Source organism: Bidens hawaiensis, unplaced genomic scaffold (genome assembly GCF_021521415.1).
Source record: "Bidens hawaiensis isolate Kalapana, Puna unplaced genomic scaffold, B.hawaiensis_p1.1 tig00006635_1, whole genome shotgun sequence".
Lineage (NCBI taxonomy): Eukaryota > Viridiplantae > Streptophyta > Magnoliopsida > Asterales > Asteraceae > Bidens > Bidens hawaiensis.
This window is the reverse complement of record NW_027491449.1, coordinates 1046200-1064746: the sequence shown is the minus strand read 5'-3', so window position 1 is coordinate 1064746 and position 18547 is coordinate 1046200. Positions and strand designations below refer to the sequence as shown.

Genomic DNA, 18547 nt, shown 5'->3' with positions numbered 1-18547 from the left:
AATAATAATAATAATAATAATAATATATAATTTGGTCATTTGGGCTACTTTAATTTGATAGTGCTACCTGTTGCGAAGTAAATATTTAAATGAGCAAAAAGTATCAGTTTTAATAAAATTTATAAAATAAATATTTGATATGACACACTAATAAAACTATATAATTCTATTGGCTAATTTAAACCAAACATAAACATACAGTTAAGCAAGAAACGTACATATGCAACTGATTTGGGCCACAATAACAATTAAAGCTCACTCAAAATCAATTGAGCACCAAACTGAGGTTGCACAGTGACAATGGTATGCGGAGCGTGTGAGTACGATGGTGAAAGCTCGAAGGATGAAGGAGAAGCGTCTTAGAATCATAACAAGTGCGAGTTTTGTTTCTAGCGTAGCAAAATTTTGTCCAACACATATACGTGGCCCCCCACCAAATGGGAAATACGTAGCTTGACCCTTGCTTGCCTTTGACACCCCTTCAGCAAATCTTTCAGGATTGAACTCCTTAGCATCATCACCCCATATGTCAGGGTCGTGATGTAAAAGCATCATGTGCAACATAAGCATTGACCCGGATGGTAATATTAGTTTCCTATTTTAGATTCTTCGTGAATCATCCGTCCTAGGGCTGTAAGGGGCGGGTATAGCCTAAGTACCTCGTGTAAAATCATATTAATCTGCAAAGATTTAGTTTGGTATCAAAGTAGGTTTACATATGTGTTTGTAATTGGTGGCTTTAATCATTAATTTGAATAAAAGTACTCAAGCGTTCTTATTTTGGAACGTTAAGAGACTTACAGTTTTTAAATGACTTAATGCGTCGATATCCGGTTTTCTATCTTTAAATACTTTTAAAACTTCATCCCTAGCACGATCTTGCCAAATCGTGTATTGGCCCAACAAAATCATCGTCCAAACAAGCAAATTGGCGGTAGTTTCTTGTCCTGCAAAGTAGAAGAGTTTGCACTCTTCAACGACTTCGTCAATGCTAAGTCCAAAACTGTTATTCCCTTGTTGCTTGATTTCTTTGTCATTTGAATCCAACAATAAATCCAACAAATCTTCTTTAGTAATCTCTTCGTTTTCCTTTAATCGTTTATTAATAATTTTCTTTATCGAACTCTTCACTTCTCGGTCGATCTCCTTCATCCTTCTAATTCTTTTTGTAGGCAAAAATCTATTAAATCATACATAGGTGAACTCAAATACTATTAGTGTACACCTCTAAGTTATAACTCATTCATCAAGAAATGGGTTGATTGTGAAAAAATCTGCTTATCAATTCATTTAGAGCTACTGCAATTACACATTAATGGATAACGTTCACTCTGTTGCCGGCGCAAACCATCACATCCACAGCCATTATAAGAGCAAATATAGTTGGTTAACCTATTTTTATTTCTCTAAATCAACCTATTTCTAAGGGAACTTATTTTGATCAGAAGCCATTGTGACTTGAGCACAGTTTGACTCACCCGTAACCCAACCAATTTGCAAGACTTTTAACCGAGTAATGGTGCAACATAATAATGAAAATGGCGGGACATGATATAGACACACAATGGCAAAAATAAGTACTCACCGGGATCCTGGAATATATATTGATTGTGTGGCTTTTATAACTAGCTTTGCTTGCTCGACTTGGAGTTCAAATATCCTTTTCCCTTCCTCGTAGCTGCTACCAAACGCTGTACATGAAATAACATCACTGGTCATTGTTTGGAGATGAGGATAAACATCAATCTCACAAGAATTTCCTTTTGTCATCCCTTCCCATTTGTTGATCATCTCACTGCAACTAATGTGAAAGGCTGGTAGCATATGCTACCAAAAGAAACATTAAAACAAAAGGTCAGTTTTGATATTTCAAGATCAATGAGTTTAAACAGATTCAGCACGCGATTGGAACCTTTAGTTTCTCAACATGGAATGCAGGGTTGATGATCTTTCTATGTTTGACCCATCGATCTGCATCGGCATCTGCCAGTCCTTTTGCAAGCATCTTTGTTAATGGATTCCCTCCTCTTGGCTTTTGAAATTGATTATAATTAGCCAATATCTGTCTTATTAATAGAGGATCTGTTATATGCACCGTAGGTCGTGGCCCCATCCAGGTAAAGAATATGCTACCTATATGCATGTTATAGCAACAAGTAATATATGCATATGTTCTCGTGTAATTATATATTCAAAAATAGATTCATATAAAACCACTCAACAACATCTAACGTGTGACTTGCAAATCATAGTTTGATACAGCAATTATTTGTTATAGAAACTTCGAATATGCAATCAAATTTTCAGTTAAAGGGGATTGAAGGTTGTCACGTTTCATCTTAACCGGTAGAGTAGATAAAAGGAATGCGAAAAAAGTTTATGATATTAACGATGGGTTAAAAACTTTAATTTTGTGAAACGGCCGTCTCAATGTCTGGCCATTTGATGATGCTACACCATCCCCATTTGATTTCACAGCATCAATAGTCATCCTCATACGACTATTTCAAAGAAAAAAAAAGTCAAACTTTGAAAATTATTAGTCTAAGCCGCCGTCAAAACAACTCTATCCTCGTTTGAAACTGTGTGGGATTAGTTGTTAGATGCGGTATGTATGTCTAGCTGTTCGCTTTGTAAGGAATCGATTTGAGAAGACTTAGGTAGGTACCATGAGTGTGTGCAGATTTATAGTAAAAAGGTATGACACGTGAAACAATGCTTTCTGTTAGTTTGATGGGTTTAAGTTTGGCCTGAGTGTTCATGTGCACCATCTCTTTTAAGACTCCGAACAAAAACCGGTAACGAGTTCTGTTCAGCCCTTGCTCCCTAAGACTCTTCTCTATCGCCTTCGGCCGCAACCAGACCCACTTCAAGAATCTCCACCCGTGTATTATTATTGGCACCAGTACCACCAACGCCACACCAAAGCACACCGCACTCGTCACTTCCATTCTTGATTCAGTAGGTAATAGGTTCTCAAAATATCCCTCTCCTCTCTATATATATATATATATAACAACTTTCTTTGGCTATACTACTTTTATCATTTGCTTAAAATTTTATACTTTTGTTTTGGTCTTGAAACAATTACAAAATTTGTCCTTTTGAATATATAAAATTATAAATTAGGTCTTTTTTGAAAATGAGTTTCAATCTTTATCCTTTATTTGCATGTTTCACTCGATTTTTGTCCTTGCACTAACGACATCCAATAACCAAGTTATCTTTAAGCATGTGCCATGCATGTGAGGGAAAAAAGATAATTTCTAAAATTTATTATTATTTTATTATAATTATTATTATAAAAAGATAAATAAATTTTAGGGATTGTGGTCCCCATCATTCCCATCATCTTCATCAAACAATCTTCAACCCCAACCTACCATCACTGTCACTCCAATACAACAATCTTCAACCCTAACCCAACACCTCCATCACTTTGACCATCATTGCCACCACTTACAAACGCCACTTACACCACCACCACCACATCTACCACGATCTTCTATCTTTCATTAAAACCCCCATTCTTCTTTCACCATTTAACCCTAACCCACCACCACACCATCACCACTACATGCCATTAACAACCACTAATCATAGACGATGGTAACATATATGCAAACATTAGGATAATTGGCATGAAACGACTGAGAAAACGGCCGCTGTGGCTTCCGGAGACGTCATTTAGGTGGTGGAGCCAGTGGGCGACGCCGATGTCTCCAGATCTAATGCCGATTTGAGCGAAATCGTGGAGGTGGAGGCTACTAGCTCCTAGAAACTTGATTGAGGATATGATTATTGTGTTTCATAGGGATCTGAGGTCGCGAGGAAGTAGAACAGTTTAGATATGTGTTTGGTATATAAGAGGGGTTTGAAATGGGGTTTCTCAAAATGAGATGGTACCTGCTAACTGAAGAAGAACGGGGTTTTAATTGAAGATGGTCAGAGTGTTGGTGGTGGCAGTGTAAGTAGCATTTGCAGGTGGTGGTAATGGTGGTCAGAGCGGTTGTGAGTTAGGGTTGAAGATGGCGATTTTTGAAGATGATGAATTGAAGAGGATGAGAATGATGGGGACCACAATCCTTAAAATATAATACTGATTTTTTATATAATATTAATAACAACAACAACAATAATAATAATAATAAAGACTGGAAATTACCTTTTTACCCTCACATATTTGGCACATGCCAAGACTTAACTGGGTCATTGGATGGTCGTTAGTGTTAAGGACAAAAATCGAGTGAAACATGCAAATAAAGGATAAAGAGTGAAACTCATTTTCAAAAAGGACCTAATCAATAATTTTATATATTCAAAAGGACAAAATTTGTATTTTTTTTCTTTGATCTTTAATATTTACTTTTTAACACCACACTTTTCATAAATCACATGTTGTCACAAAAACATTTTTCATTTTCAACTTTGGTCCCAAATAATTTTCCTATGTGATATTTTTTTTATGTTTAATGTCTCGGTCTAAATTCTTTGAGTTAACACACTGCAACGCGTGTGTGTGGTTCAACATTTTTACGTTTATTTTCAACGTTTAATAGCCCATTCAAACAACAAGGGGGCCTAAGTTGACTTAGTTGCTATTTTTTATGTTTTGTGTTTCAGTTTAATTTTTGCGCGTTAACACACCGCAATGACCGTGTGTAGTTTAACACTTTTACGTGTACTTTTGTTTGAAAGGTCTCACTACAAAACGTGGGTTCCCCATCAACGTGGCGGAGCTAAATAATAGTTAAAAGTATAGTTGGGAAGAAAATGGGTAAAAAGCAGTAACCAGTTAAAAAAAGGAAAAAAAAAAAGAAACACTTTTAAGGGAAGAAAATGGGTTAAAAATAATATGACCAGTTAAAAAAATTAGAAAAAAAAAGAAACACTTTTAAGGGGGATCGAGAACAGGACTTGCCAACACAAAGACAAAGTGTTTACCACTAGACATGGATTCATTTTGTTTATGAGTTCATTCAAAATTTATATATGGGTTAACTCTCATATTTTTATACAGTCGTTCAATATAAAATCTGAAACTCAGTGAGTTCCCGTGAACCCCCATCCATGTACGTAGGTCTGCCCCTGTAAATGTAGAACATCACTGTAATTGTGAAAACCATTGAAACTTTATAACAACTATTTATGTTAATGAATGAACGGTAGAGTTTAAAAGAATCATAAAAGTACCATTAATTTATTAAATTTAATTAGATAAAGGTATAAAAGGGTAAGATGGTAAATTAACATTTTTTGCTTTATGCCACAATCAAACTCCATCTCTCCTTACTTTATGTCACAATCAAACTATTATGCTCTTACTTTATCCCACACACATCTCTCTCTCTCGCGCACACACACATGTACAAAAAACACCTTTCGAAGTCTCTCATCTCCTACCCTTTATGTCATAAAGTACCAATTAACCTCCATACCTCTAGCTGTTAAACTAAGTTTATCCAACTCAGTCGTCGGAAAAAGGTTTGTTAGCTATATACGGGTTTCTAAATGGTTCATGCGAACCTAGAAAGAGAAGGGATGAGAGAGGGGTGGCGATTCATGTGTTTCCAGCGACCGGACGGTGTGTGTTGTAGATGAGTAGAACAATGAAGTGAGAGAGAGAGAGAGAGAATTGAAAATGAGAAAAAATATGATTGTATAAAATTGTACTTTGCATTTTGATTTATATAGGCTTCACCGTCTCTTGATTATTTTTTTCGTTTTTCAAATTTTTTTCTCTGTAAAATTGCACAAATAGTGAAAGAGAAAGTATATTTTTAACTCTTTTTATTGTAGTCTATTTAATATGAATTAACTCTTAACCACTTCACACATAAATGAAAGAATTATCATTTAATATACATATCACAGGCGATAACATGTCTCCTGTTTTTTTGGTATCGTACGTTTTTTACATTTTTTGAACATATGTTTTTTGAACATGTGCTTTACTAACATTTTATAAACAAAATAATTCAATATTCCCAGTTAAACATGTGTTTTTAGAATATGAAGAGGTAGGTCCCAGCAGAGCCCAGTTGGACCCGCAAGACTCACCTTGAAGAGGGACGTTTGCGCAAGGACCAACTGGTTCCGCAGGACGCACCATGCTCAGAGATGAAGACCTTACGCGCAGTACGCCAGCCGTTCACGCAGGGAAAGCCTCCCAATGGTGAAGTACCCCGCCTGTCCCAGCAGCTGCGGATACAAGCCATCAGGGAAGGCTACCCGCACTAATAGCAAGGCTACACGCACAAGGCACTAACTCAATAATTCAGTGTCACCTGAAGGAATGAGCAAGGCGGGAATACTCCCGCCCAAATGAGCCAGTCCGTATGCTTCTGGAAGATCTTTTGTACTATACCTGCCAAGGTATGGACAAAATAGACAAGATCTGACCAAAGCAGCCCATGAACCAATCACAGGGTGACAGCTCACCGACAAACAGTACGAGGAGCATGCTCTAGTACTGTTTGTCACTATTAGCCGCTGCCTACTCACCAATCCTTGTCGTGGCACGCACATAGCCTGCAGTTGGTGGAAAAACAATAGTACACAGCCGGGCTGGTCACTATCAGCCGCTGCCTACCCACCAACCAGCATGGCACGTGCGTAGCCCGTAGTTGGTAGAACAGGAATATTATACAGCTGGCTGTACCTGCTTGGAAACCTACATTCGGCTATAAATACTCCAACACCTTGGAACGGTAGGATCATCTGGTATTTTACCTTCACTAGCTATTTCTCTCAATATACACTTATATTCAGAGCAATCTAGTCTGATTCTCACGCCGGAGGGTGGTCACAAGGAGGAACCCCCCCTTTTCAGTGACGAGCTCACGGTGTCTGTTTTGCAGGTCATCTGAAGATCATCCTTCTTTGCCGGACCTAACCCTCGTGGGAAACATTACTTAACCCCCAGGTTATCCGTAATCTGCCCGGGGTCGATTAGTATTTCGTCATTGGCGCCATCCGTGCATAAAAGCTAGAACTAATTCTCAGTTTTTTCAAAATTTCTGAAGAAATGGTTAACGTTACTCCGGTCCCAAGGCCAGTAAGTGACCAGGAAACCCCGGTAACCACAACCCCAGCTACTGGGGGGAACACCGGCGGTTATACAAATTTTACGAACACTACCCCGGTTACCCAAGCCGGGGCAAGTGCTGTAAACAATATTTCACTGGGGTTCACTGATGCCCAGTTGGAGAAACAGGCGAGGCTCCCTCGCCAAACACTCGATCAAGTTAAGGCGTGGGCCGAAGCACGTCAGAAAGAGTTCCAAGCTGAGTTGGATGAACGCTTGCGTTCACTCCAACAGGCTGACGAATTCGGAAATACTCGACAACAGCTCAACATGAACAGTGAGTGTGAGTACTCGGACGATGATCGGGAGGAATCCGACACCGACGCAAACCCTCGCCACAGGGCGAAAGGAAAGCGTAAGGAAACGGACTTCCAACTAAGAAGGAATTTTGGAGAAACCTTCAAACCAAGGAACGCGGGAGGAAACCCACGTGACTTCTCCAAAACCTTTAGACCAACTGCCGCAAATGCGGGAAAGTCCAAGTTTGCAAGGGACATTGCGGAAGCAATCGCCCCGAGAAGTGCCAAACAGATGTCCAACATCGGCACTTATGATGGTCTATCCGACCCAGACGATCACTTGAACAGATTCATAGCGGGGGCAACCGTCAGTAACTGGACGGAACCCACGTGGTGTTATATGTTCCAAATGACGCTGGTTGGAGCGGCCAGGGCGTGGTTTGATCGTTTACCGGTCCACCACATCTATGATTGGGCGGACTTTCAACAAAAGTTCAGCCAACACTTCAGTCAACAGAGGAAATATACTGAAGAGCAGTGGACGATCTTTAACTGCGTGAGAGAGGAAGATGAATCTTTACTAGACTTCATCACTCGCTTCAACTCCAAAAAGCTGAGTCTGGGCGACATAAGTGAAGATCTTGTTCGCGCCGCTTTCATCCAGGGTGCCGAATACCCAGAGCTTATCCGCATGTTGACGGGTAAGGACGGCATGCCATCCACATGGGATGCCATCATGACGGCGGCCAAGCGCTTTGCCGAGACGGAGAAGCAACTGGGTAGGGACCTTCCCCAGAGTACACATCTCTACACGCAGAGGACCAGAGAAAACAATGTTCGGATCGCCCGACAGAACAAAAAGAGGAAGCTAGGTATTTGGCAGTCAAGGGTAAACTTTGACACCTCATCCAGCTCTCGCCCTCTTGTTGGCGGAAGGGATAACACGCACCCTTCAAGCCGAAAACACCGGTGGACGCCACTCACCAAAAGCGTCACGAGGATATTTGCCACCGAAAAACTCCCATGGCCAAAAGCTCCAATGATCCGGCAACGACCTAATGCGGATCAGAGCAAATTCTGTGACTTCCACGGGACAAAGGGTCACAGTACAGAGGAGTGTACATCCTTGAAGGATATTGTTGAAACATTCGTCAAGGATGGAAGACTTGCACACCTTATGGCATCAATCAAGAATGGAGGAAGGAATGATAACCGGTATAAAGGCAATGGACGAAAGCCCGTTGACATCAGCATCCACATGGTTCATGGCAACATCAGAGGAAGAAAAAGACGAACGACAGAACCATGCGAATGGAAGGAAGCTGAGGTGCGCTTCCCGCTAGTGCCAGGAGGACCCAGCAAGGAAGGCCCTATCGTCATCAAAAGCCAGCTGGGGCATTACATAACTTCCCGCACTCTTGCTGACAACGGCGCCTCGTCAACGGTTATGTATAGGCAGTTCTTCGACAAGCTAGACGACGAAGACAAAGAACGCCTGGAAACGGTTTACGCCTCAATGGAAGGGTTCGACGGCAGCACAAACACCCCCCTGGGTATCCTATCTTTCCCCGTCATTCTCACGGACGGGAAATACTCCCGCACAGAAGACGTGGACTTCGTCGTAATGAGGAAGCCACATCACACATACGACATTCTCTTCGGGAGAGACGGGATGGCAAGATTTAACGCCGTGGTATCTTCAGTCCACGGCATGATGGGATGGCCAACTGCTGAAGGTGTAGCGATGATCACCGGTATCCCCCAGGTATGCATCGCATCCGTCTCATCTAAACCCAAACCAAAGATGGCTAAACCAACCATCACCGAACCAGAAAAATGGGCCCTCAATGGCAAATACCCTGACTAGGCTGTTACAATTGGCCCAACAATCGCTGATCCTACGCGCACCTTACTCAAACGCTTACTACAGAGAAACGCTGACATCTTCGCGTGGACACCAGCTGACATGACTGGTGTACCTCGAAGTAAAGCAGAGCATAAGCTCAAGTGTGACCCGGCTTTTACGCCAGTCATACAAAAGCGCAGAGTAATGGGGGCGGAACAGGCTAACGCGTGTAGAACCCAAGTCAAGGAACTCCTTGACGCGGGCATCGTACGCGTTAGTAGATATCAAACATGGGTTGCAAATCCCGTTATGGTACCGAAGGCTAACAAACAATGGCGCATGTGTATAGATTTCAAAGATTTAAACAAAGCATGCCCCAAATATTGTTACCCGTTACCCGAAATTGACCTCAAAGTGGATTCATTAGCACCGTTTCGCCTTAAATGCTTCCTTGACGCATATAAGGGGTACCATCAAATCCACATGGCTGTAGATGATCAGGACAAAACCGTATTTCGGACGCCCGATGGCACATTTTGTTATCAAGTGATGCCATTCGGACTTAAGAATGCAGGGTCCACATACCAACGCCTGATGGACAAAGAGTTTCATGCCCAAATTGGAGAAACTTGGAAGTCTACATGGATGATTTGGTCATCAAAAGCCCTGAGCCAGAAGCAATGTTGAAAGACATCGAAGAAACTTTCAACACGCTCAGAAAGATAAACACGAAGCTCAACCCGAGCAAGTATTCCTTTGGGATGGAAGAAGGGAAGTTCTTGGGAGTCATTGTTACTAAAGATGGCTTCAGAGCGAACCTGAAAAGGTCGAAGCCATTATCAAAATGGAATCACCTACTACCATCAAGCAAGCTCAGACACTGAATGGACGCCTAGTAGCACTTAATCGCTTTTTGTCAAACCATGCGGATAGGTCGTTCCCATTCGTGTCAACATTGAGAAACTGTTTAAAGAAAACGCACTTCCGCTGGACACCAGAAGCGGAAGCAGCTTTTCAGGAAATTCGGTCACGCTTGATCGAACTCCCAACACTCACAGCACCAGAAGCGGGGGAGGAATTAATCATATACCTTTCTGCCACAGATAGAGCAACCGGGGCAGTCCTGCTGGTAGAGCGGAAAGGTATCCAGATGCCTATTTACTATGTTAGCCGTGTCCTAACAGACGTAGAAACCCGGTACTCCACCTTGGAAAAATTAGTCTTAGCACTTGTACAAGCTTCACGCAGACTGAGGCGATATTTCCAGGGTCACCCAATCAACATTCTCACCAACTTCAAACTCGCAAACGTTCTAGGAAAACCCGAATTATCGGGACGTCTAGCCAAATGGGCAATTGAGTTGGGGGAATATGCGATAAAGTACAAGCCAAGACCAGCTATAAAAGGCCAGGTCCTGGCCGACTTTATTGTAGAAGTCCCCACTTTGCGGGAGAAAGAGTGCCAGGAGGAGGCTCAACCCTCCCCAGCACAGGACATCAATGATGTCTGGCGACTCTACACTGATGGAGCAGCCAGCAACGAGGGTTCAGGCGCAGGGTTGAAATTAACCAACCCAGCAGGCCAAGAATACACTTACGCAATTCGACTGGACTTTCCAAGTACGAATAACGAAGCCGAGTACGAAGCATTCTTGGCAGGGCTGAGAATTGCGCGTAAAATGGGAGTGAAAAACTTGGAAGCCCACGTAGATTCCATGTTAGTAGCCAATCAGATAAACGGAACGTACACGGCCGTGAACGACACAATGGCCCTGTACCTCGCACAAGAAAAAACCCTTATGCGCGATTTTAATGATTGTAAAGTCATACACGTCAAGCGTAGCGAAAACAAATCTGCGGATGCGTTAAGCAAGCTTGCATCATTAGCCTTCACCCATTTGGGAAAGGACATCCGCATTGAACTCCTTGAAGCACCATCAGTCCCGCACAAGGAAATTTGTGTCATCCAAACCGGTACAGAAACGTGGATGACACCAATAATAAATTACCTTGCAGCGGGTATACTACCAGAGTCAAAAACACAGGCAAGAAAAATACGTTGTAAAGCATTAAACTATCAACTCATTGATGACATCCTTTACAGACGTAACTTTCTTGGCCCACTCTTAAGATGTGTGGACAACCAAGATGCTGACTACCTCCTAAGGGAAGTACACGAAGGCATCTGTGGAGTACACGCAGGTCCACGCGCTGTTGTAGCTAAGCTAAACAACGCGGGATACTTTTGGCCGGGGATGCATATGGATGCGATGGCATACATCAGAAAGTGTAGGTCTTGCCAGCTCTACGCACCCAACACGCATCGCTCGAAGAATGAACTTGTTCCAGTCACCTCTTCATGGCCATTTCAGAAGTGGGCCATCGATGTGACAGGCCCATTTCCTACAGCAGCAGGAAACGTTCAGTTCCTAGTGGTAGCCATCGACTACTTCACCAAGTGGATAGAAGCAAAACCCTTAGCCCAAACAACCGCAAAACATATAAAAAAATTTATTTGGGAATTTATTATTTGTTTTTTGGACTTCCACAGACTTTGGTGAGTGATAACGGCACCAACTTTGCTGACAAGAAGCTACAAAAGTGGTTAGAAGAACTTCAAATCACCCACACCTTTACCACAGTGGCACACCCGCAAGGTAACGGTGAGGTGGAAAGAGCAAATAAAAGCATCGTCGAAGGCATAAAGAAAAGACTCCTGGAACACAGATCCGGCTGGGTAGATGAAGTTCCACACGTCCTTTGGGCAAACAGAACGCTGAAAAAGGCCAGTACGGGAGAAACCCCGTTCAGCCTCACTTATGGCACTGAAGCCATGGTCCCAGTCGAAATTGGTTTACCCTCACCAAGGGTCTTGATTCAGCCAGAAGACAATGATGCGGAAAGACGGTTAGATCTTATGCTAACCGAGGAGCGCAGAGACTTAGCCGCAGCGCGTGAAGAAAACTACAAGTGACAAATGCAAAAGTACTACAACACACGGGTAAAACTCTGCAACTTCAATGTAGGAGACTACATATTGCGTAACAACGAGGCTTCTAACCAAGAGCGCCCGGGAAAACTGGCACCGGTCTGGGAAGGACCATACATTATCAAAGAAGTTTTGGGAAAAGGCACATACAGGCTCGAAAGGCTCGATGGCGCTCCTATCCCAAGAACATGGAACGGAGCTCAATTACACAAATGTTACATGTAGATCAATTCCAAACTTGTAAAGAAAAGGCCTAGAGCCACTTCTAATGGAAATGATTCTCCTTTCACATTGTGTTGATAGCCTTACCTTTATACTTATGAACTTCCCACGCTGATATGCCGGTATTCACCGCATAAATATGGGAAGAAGTAAGTCGTTGCGTGTGGAAGGCGGCAAAACCCGCATAAACACATAAAACGATAAAAATATCTAAGGAAAACCTTCACGCAGGTCAGCTATAGGTGAAGTTTAGTCATCCCAATAAATGAAAGTGACGGTCCTACCCGCACAATCATGATAAAGGAAACTGAACATTGACCTATTGGCAACCGCGCGTCGAAAGGATAACTTATTCAAAACACTTAGAAAATTTCAAAGGAAAAGATGAGGAAAACTTCCACGCAGGTCAGATATAGTAAAGTTTTGCTTCCTACTAAGTGCAAGTGACGGTCTTATCTGCACAATCACGAAAGAGGAAGCAAAACTTTAATTTATTATCTGCCACGTTGAAAAGTTAACTTATCTAAGTACTAAAGAAATTGCTAAGTTAAATCAAAATATGCGTGAAATAAACAAGGCAAGGCATTAGCAAATAATCTTTATTCCATCGAAATTCAAATATTACAAAGATTGCTGGGTACATACCCGCATACAAAAGAAGCTATACAAAAAAAAAAAAAAATCTACTCTAATGGTGGAAAGGGATCTAAAGGATCAAGCTTCAGGACCACTTCCACTTGGACTCGCACCATCAGTAGAGCGTGGCGGTTCAAGGAAAGCTTTAAGGATAGCTAGCCCATCATCAGCAGCAGCAATCTCGTTCACCTTCTCCACCTCCGGATGCGGGAAGGCAGCATACTGATTCACTGCTTGGTCATACGCAGCTTCAGTATCCACATTGTAAAGAGGGAAGTTGGAAGGCGGGATGCCTTGTTCAACAAACCCTAGACCAAGCAGGAAGCCAGCCTTTTCCCCATCCTCATGAGAAGCGTTGAGGGCTGCGCTCATCGCATCGTCATATGATGTGTTCGTGAACACCCGATGCACAACCTAAAAAACAGAAGTATATCAAAAACTCTTCAAAGTGTAAGGAAAAGCGTAAAGAAATTGTGAAACTGCGCATACCTGCGACAACGCTTCTCGAAGAAGCCATTCCTTGGTAACCAGAGCCTCCTGGAGGGCAGCTTGAGCTTCATTACGGGCGCGTTCGGCTTCGTTCTTTGTAAGGTTGGCAAGCAACACATCTTTGGCTGCAGCCTCTTCGACGCCCTTTAGCTTACGCTCAGTGTGGTCAAGCACCCCCCTCTGGTCCAAGATCTCTTGGAGCTTCTTGGCATCTTCCATGGCCAAGGCATCATGAGCCTGCTGGAGCCTCTCTAATTTGGCTTTAAGTTCCTCATTCTCGATGCGTAGAGGCTCAGCAGCAGCTTCAACCTTGGTGGCCCTCTCGGTTGCGTTCCGTGCAGTTTCCTTAGCCAACCGAAGCTGTTCATTAACAGCTTGGGCGGCCTTGGAACGGGCCTCGAGACGAGCCTGAACGTCAACCTCAAGGGCCTTGAAGGCCTTCTCCTTTTCCGCAGCAATGGCGGCAAGCTTCGCATTCTCCTCCCGGATAGCCCGCGCCTGAGCCACTTCAAGGCTACGCGCCGTCTTTAACTTGTCATTTTCGCGACAAAGTAGCTCGACGCGCGGCTGCATCCGGGCGAGGAGGATTCGGAGCTCGTTGGACAGCCTACCTTCCTGGTAGCTGGCCATGGCCTCCCCCAGCGCACCGCTTGGGGCGGCGTGACGCGCCCATTCAACGCAATCCTCAGCAGTCCGGAGGGTCGTTCCCCGGCGGATCTTCCACCGAGGAGCGTACACCTCGTTGGAATCACGAACTGCAATAAAACAAAAAACAGTTAAGAGAAAGAAATGATGAAAGGGATATAGGCCAAAATAACCCTACGCACCTGTAGGGTCGACAACAGGCCGATAGCAACCAAACCCATCACCTGAACCTAAGGGATATCCATCCAAAAGGTCAAGGAGACGGGAAGGAGGCAAGGATTGGCTAGACGCCCTAACCCCAAACGTACCTGAAGGACTGGCCATAGTCGCAGGCGCCGGAGGAGGCATGGTGGAGGCTGCTGCGGTGGAAACCAACGGAGGTGAACTCACAACCGTGGCCGCGGCTGCGGAAGAACCCGCAAGAGAAATCACCGCCGGCTCAGTGATGGATTATGTGAAAATGGCACTAACAGCCGGCGGGGATAAGGTTACAGCTGGAACAGTTGGCTCAACGGGATGAGCAACTGAACCAGTACTGCAAGCAGGCGCAGTCGCCTGGGTCATCGCCTCAGGTAGGTTGACCAAACCTACCGTCATGGGTCCGGAGGTGCTCCTCCCCGCTCCGCCCTGGAATGCCGTAGCATCCACGCCTGCACGAAAAGATATATTAGTATAATGGCGGATAGATATGAAGTTTAAAAGTAAAGGAAGTTTGTACTTACGAGTCCTCTTGAGCTTGAAGGTACGAACAGGCGGGGACGAACCCGATGGAACCGGCCTCTTTACGCCGGTCACCGTCGCTGTACTGGTCTGCCCGGAGGTGACAGCCGTCTCAACCTCCGGAGCAATGGTCTTATCACCACCAGGGTTCCCGCCACCTCATCGCTTTCGGTCTCTGAGTCGGACCGATTCACCGGATCGGCAGTGGAGGCAACCTTCGCCTTCCCCTTCCCGCCGGCAGCCTTCTTCTTCCTCGCTAAGAAAGGACCATCTGCGGATTCCTCATCAGAAGATGACAAAATTTGAGGAATTCCCGCAGAGGTTTGAGCATTGAGAGGGCGAGGGTCAAAAAGTTCTTTACCTGGCCGCCTGGCGCTCAGGATCTCGTGGCCTGGCGGGTAGACCTCCACGAACCGATCCGCCGTTTGCTCAAGGATGGGCAACTCGTTCTCATCTAGAGCACGAGTACCCATCCGAGCGGGACCATCACTCTCCCGCGGCTGCAGGAGAGACTGCAAGTCGTTTCCCTCTGTAAACAAAAAGAAAACGGTTAGAACAAAAACCCTAAATTAATGGATAATATGAAGCATACCGTAAAGGAAAAAGAGTTCAAACCGTATTCAAGGATGATGGGAATCTGTGACGCCTCCTTCCACACCCGGCTCATCCCGAGCATCACCATCCCGGACTCCGCAAAGAGGTAAACCGGAGACTGGATCCGGGAAACCTTGGAGAACCATTCAGCCTCCTGGTAGTTGGAGGCGTGAAGGGCGGGGAGTGCTCTCCCACTCTTAAACGTCATCGCAAGGGGGACGACGCGAGCGGAGATATAGAAAAACTCCCGCTTCCACGACCGAAGACTGCGCTCAGTAGCGCAGATCTTCAAACCCTTGATCCGATTGACCATGGTGTACCACCCCTGGATGCACCTCCAGGAGTAGAAGGTCATCAACCGATCAACGTGGGGCTCCACGCCCAGAATGAGGCACACCCACTCAAAGTGGCGGATCTTTGCGATCGCCATCAGGTGTACCTCTGTCAGATGCACACCGTGCCAATCCAAGACACGGTATACAAACTTCGTCAATGGGAACCTGAGATTCACATAAACGAAGAATGCAGCATACACCCCTATTTTGCCCTTGGGGGCATCATACACCGTCTGGTGTGGCTCCGGAAACTCAGGCTCAAACGGCTCGAGCATGAACTTCCGGACGATGTAACGATAGTGCTCGATGGGAAGAGCACACTGGCATTCGCCAGCAGTGCTCTTATCGTCCTTACCGGAAGTGGAAGACGGATTCTTGACGAACACGTCAGACTCCTCGGCAGTAGCCTCAACATCATGGGAAGAAGACATTCTGGAAGGATAAAGGCAACGATTTCAGAAAGAATATTCGCCGGAAATCGCTTAGAAGGAGAAGATAGAAGTGAAAGTGTGGATTACAAAGGACCCTCTCCCCCTTTATATACTCATCGCAATGAATGCGATGAATTTAATGCGGAGGAGAGAGAAAAGAGCTGGTGCAATGAAACTATGACACGTGGAAAAAGCAAGCTGGCAACAGCTGTTGACGGGACGCACGCCGAAAAATCCGCACCCACGCGCCCAAAAAATCGCGCCCACGCGCCTGAAAAAGCGTCTGGAATGACCATGTACTGTCACGTCGCCATAACTTCCTGCACGTCCTGAAACTGTCAGAAGAAACCGTCGTATGATGTTTCAACAGTTTGGACTGTTCTTATCCTTTCACCAACTCTTCGAATTTCAAAAAGATTCGAAAAGATTCAAAAGTAAGCGGGATTATACCCCTTACCTTGGCAACCAAGTAACTATAAGACAGGTGCGAGTACAGTGTTAAGGCAAAACCCTTCACATACTTAGCACCCGCAGGGAATTGAAGCCAGGAATACCTTGGAAGTAAAGTAACTATAAGACGAGTGCGGGTACGGTGTCAAGGCGAAACCCTTCACATACCTAGCACTCCGCAGGGAATTGAAACCAAGAAGGATCTGGGCCATGCTTGCGGAAACGGGATTAACATCCCCGCATAGCGGGAACGTCGAGAACTAGATTGAAGCTCCAAGATGGAATTGGTTGTTTTAACATAATTGATCACTATGTTCAAAACTACCAGAACCTCATGGAGAATCTACACAAGTGGAACTCAACGCTCCTGACTTGCGAGGAGGTTACAGACCTACCCGCATCATACCCAAAGATCAAGCAGAAAAGTCGGGAATTTCTGCACGTGACATTAGGAAAACCGCGGGAAGAATCCCCACGGAAAACCTTAAATCTAAAAACCCTTTTCAAAACCCTTTGCTTAAGTCCAAAAGTTCACCTCACTTATTTACAATTCATGAGAAGAACATTGGACCGGGGGGACTTGAAGAGGTAGGTCCCAGCAGAGCCCAGTTGGACCCGCAGGACTCACCTTGAAGAGGGACGTTTGCGCAAGGACCAACTGGTTCCGCAGGACCCACCATGCTCAGAGATGAAGACCTTACGCGCAGTACGCCAGCCGTTCACGCAGGGAAAGCCTCCCAATGGTGAAGTACCCCGCCTGTCCCCGCAGCTGTGGATACAAGCCATCAGGGAAGGCTACCCGCACTAATAGCAAGGCTACACGCACAAGGCACTAACTCAATAATTCAGTGTCACCTGAAGGAATGAGCAAGGCGGGAATACTCCTGCCCAAATGAGCCAGTCCGTATGCTTCTGGAAGATCTTTTGTACTATACCTGCCAAGGTATGGACAAAATAGACAAGATCTGACCAAAGCAGCCCATGAACCAATCACAGGGTGACAGCTCACCGACAAACAGTACGAGGAGCATGCTCTAGTACTGTTTGTCACTATTAGCCGCTGCCTACTCACCAACCCTTGTCGTGGCACGCACATAGCCTGCAGTTGGTGGAAAAAGAATAGTACACAGCCGGGCTGGTCACTATCAGCCGCTGCCTACCCACCAACCAGCATGGCACGTGCGTAGCCCGTAGTTGGTAGAACAGGAATATTATACAGCTGGCTGTACCTGCTTGGAAACCTACCTTCGGCTATAAATACTCCAACACCTTGGAACGGTAGGATCATCTGGTATTTTACCTTCACTAGCTATTTCTCTCAATATACACTTATATTCAGAGCAATCTAGTCTGATTCTCACGCCGGAGGGTGGTCACAAGGAGGAACCCCCCCTTCTCAGTGATGAGCTCACGGTGTCTGTTTTGCAGGTTATCTGAAGATCATCCTTCTTTGCCGGACCTAACCCTCGTGGGAAACATTACTTAACCCCCAGGTTATCCGTAATCTGCCCGGGGTCGATTAGTGTTTCTTCAGAATATATATTTCAAACATTTTGCATACGAATTAATTCAACATTCCAAACTAAATATATATTTTTCGAACATTTTACATACAAATCAATTCAATATTTCAAATTAAAACATATGTTTTCCGAACATTTTACATAAAAATTATTTTCACGTACAACAAATATGTAACATAATAAGAATTCTAAAAGAAAGAATATCACTGAACTAAAAACAAAAATAAATGTATTCTAAATATGTCTCACAAACAACCCTAAAAATGGATTATCACCCGTGCTCTTTGTATGCTCTTAGATCTCGTTTTACTCGTTTCTTGTCTTCCTGACATCATAAACTTA

The 18547-nt window shown here is 44.4% G+C and overlaps 1 pseudogene across 1 annotated transcript; it reads right to left on the bottom strand.

Annotated features, from left to right (window-relative positions):
• Positions 1-218: 218 nt before the first annotated feature.
• LOC143633252 (cytochrome P450 CYP72A219-like) lies at positions 219-2951 on the bottom strand (annotated as a pseudogene). The gene is made up of 5 exons (XR_013153644.1): positions 2669-2951; positions 1913-2133; positions 1586-1827; positions 802-1180; positions 219-680 (listed from the first exon to the last, which is right to left on the bottom strand). The product of XR_013153644.1 is annotated as a cytochrome P450 CYP72A219-like (transcript).
• Positions 2952-18547: the final 15596 nt, after the last annotated feature.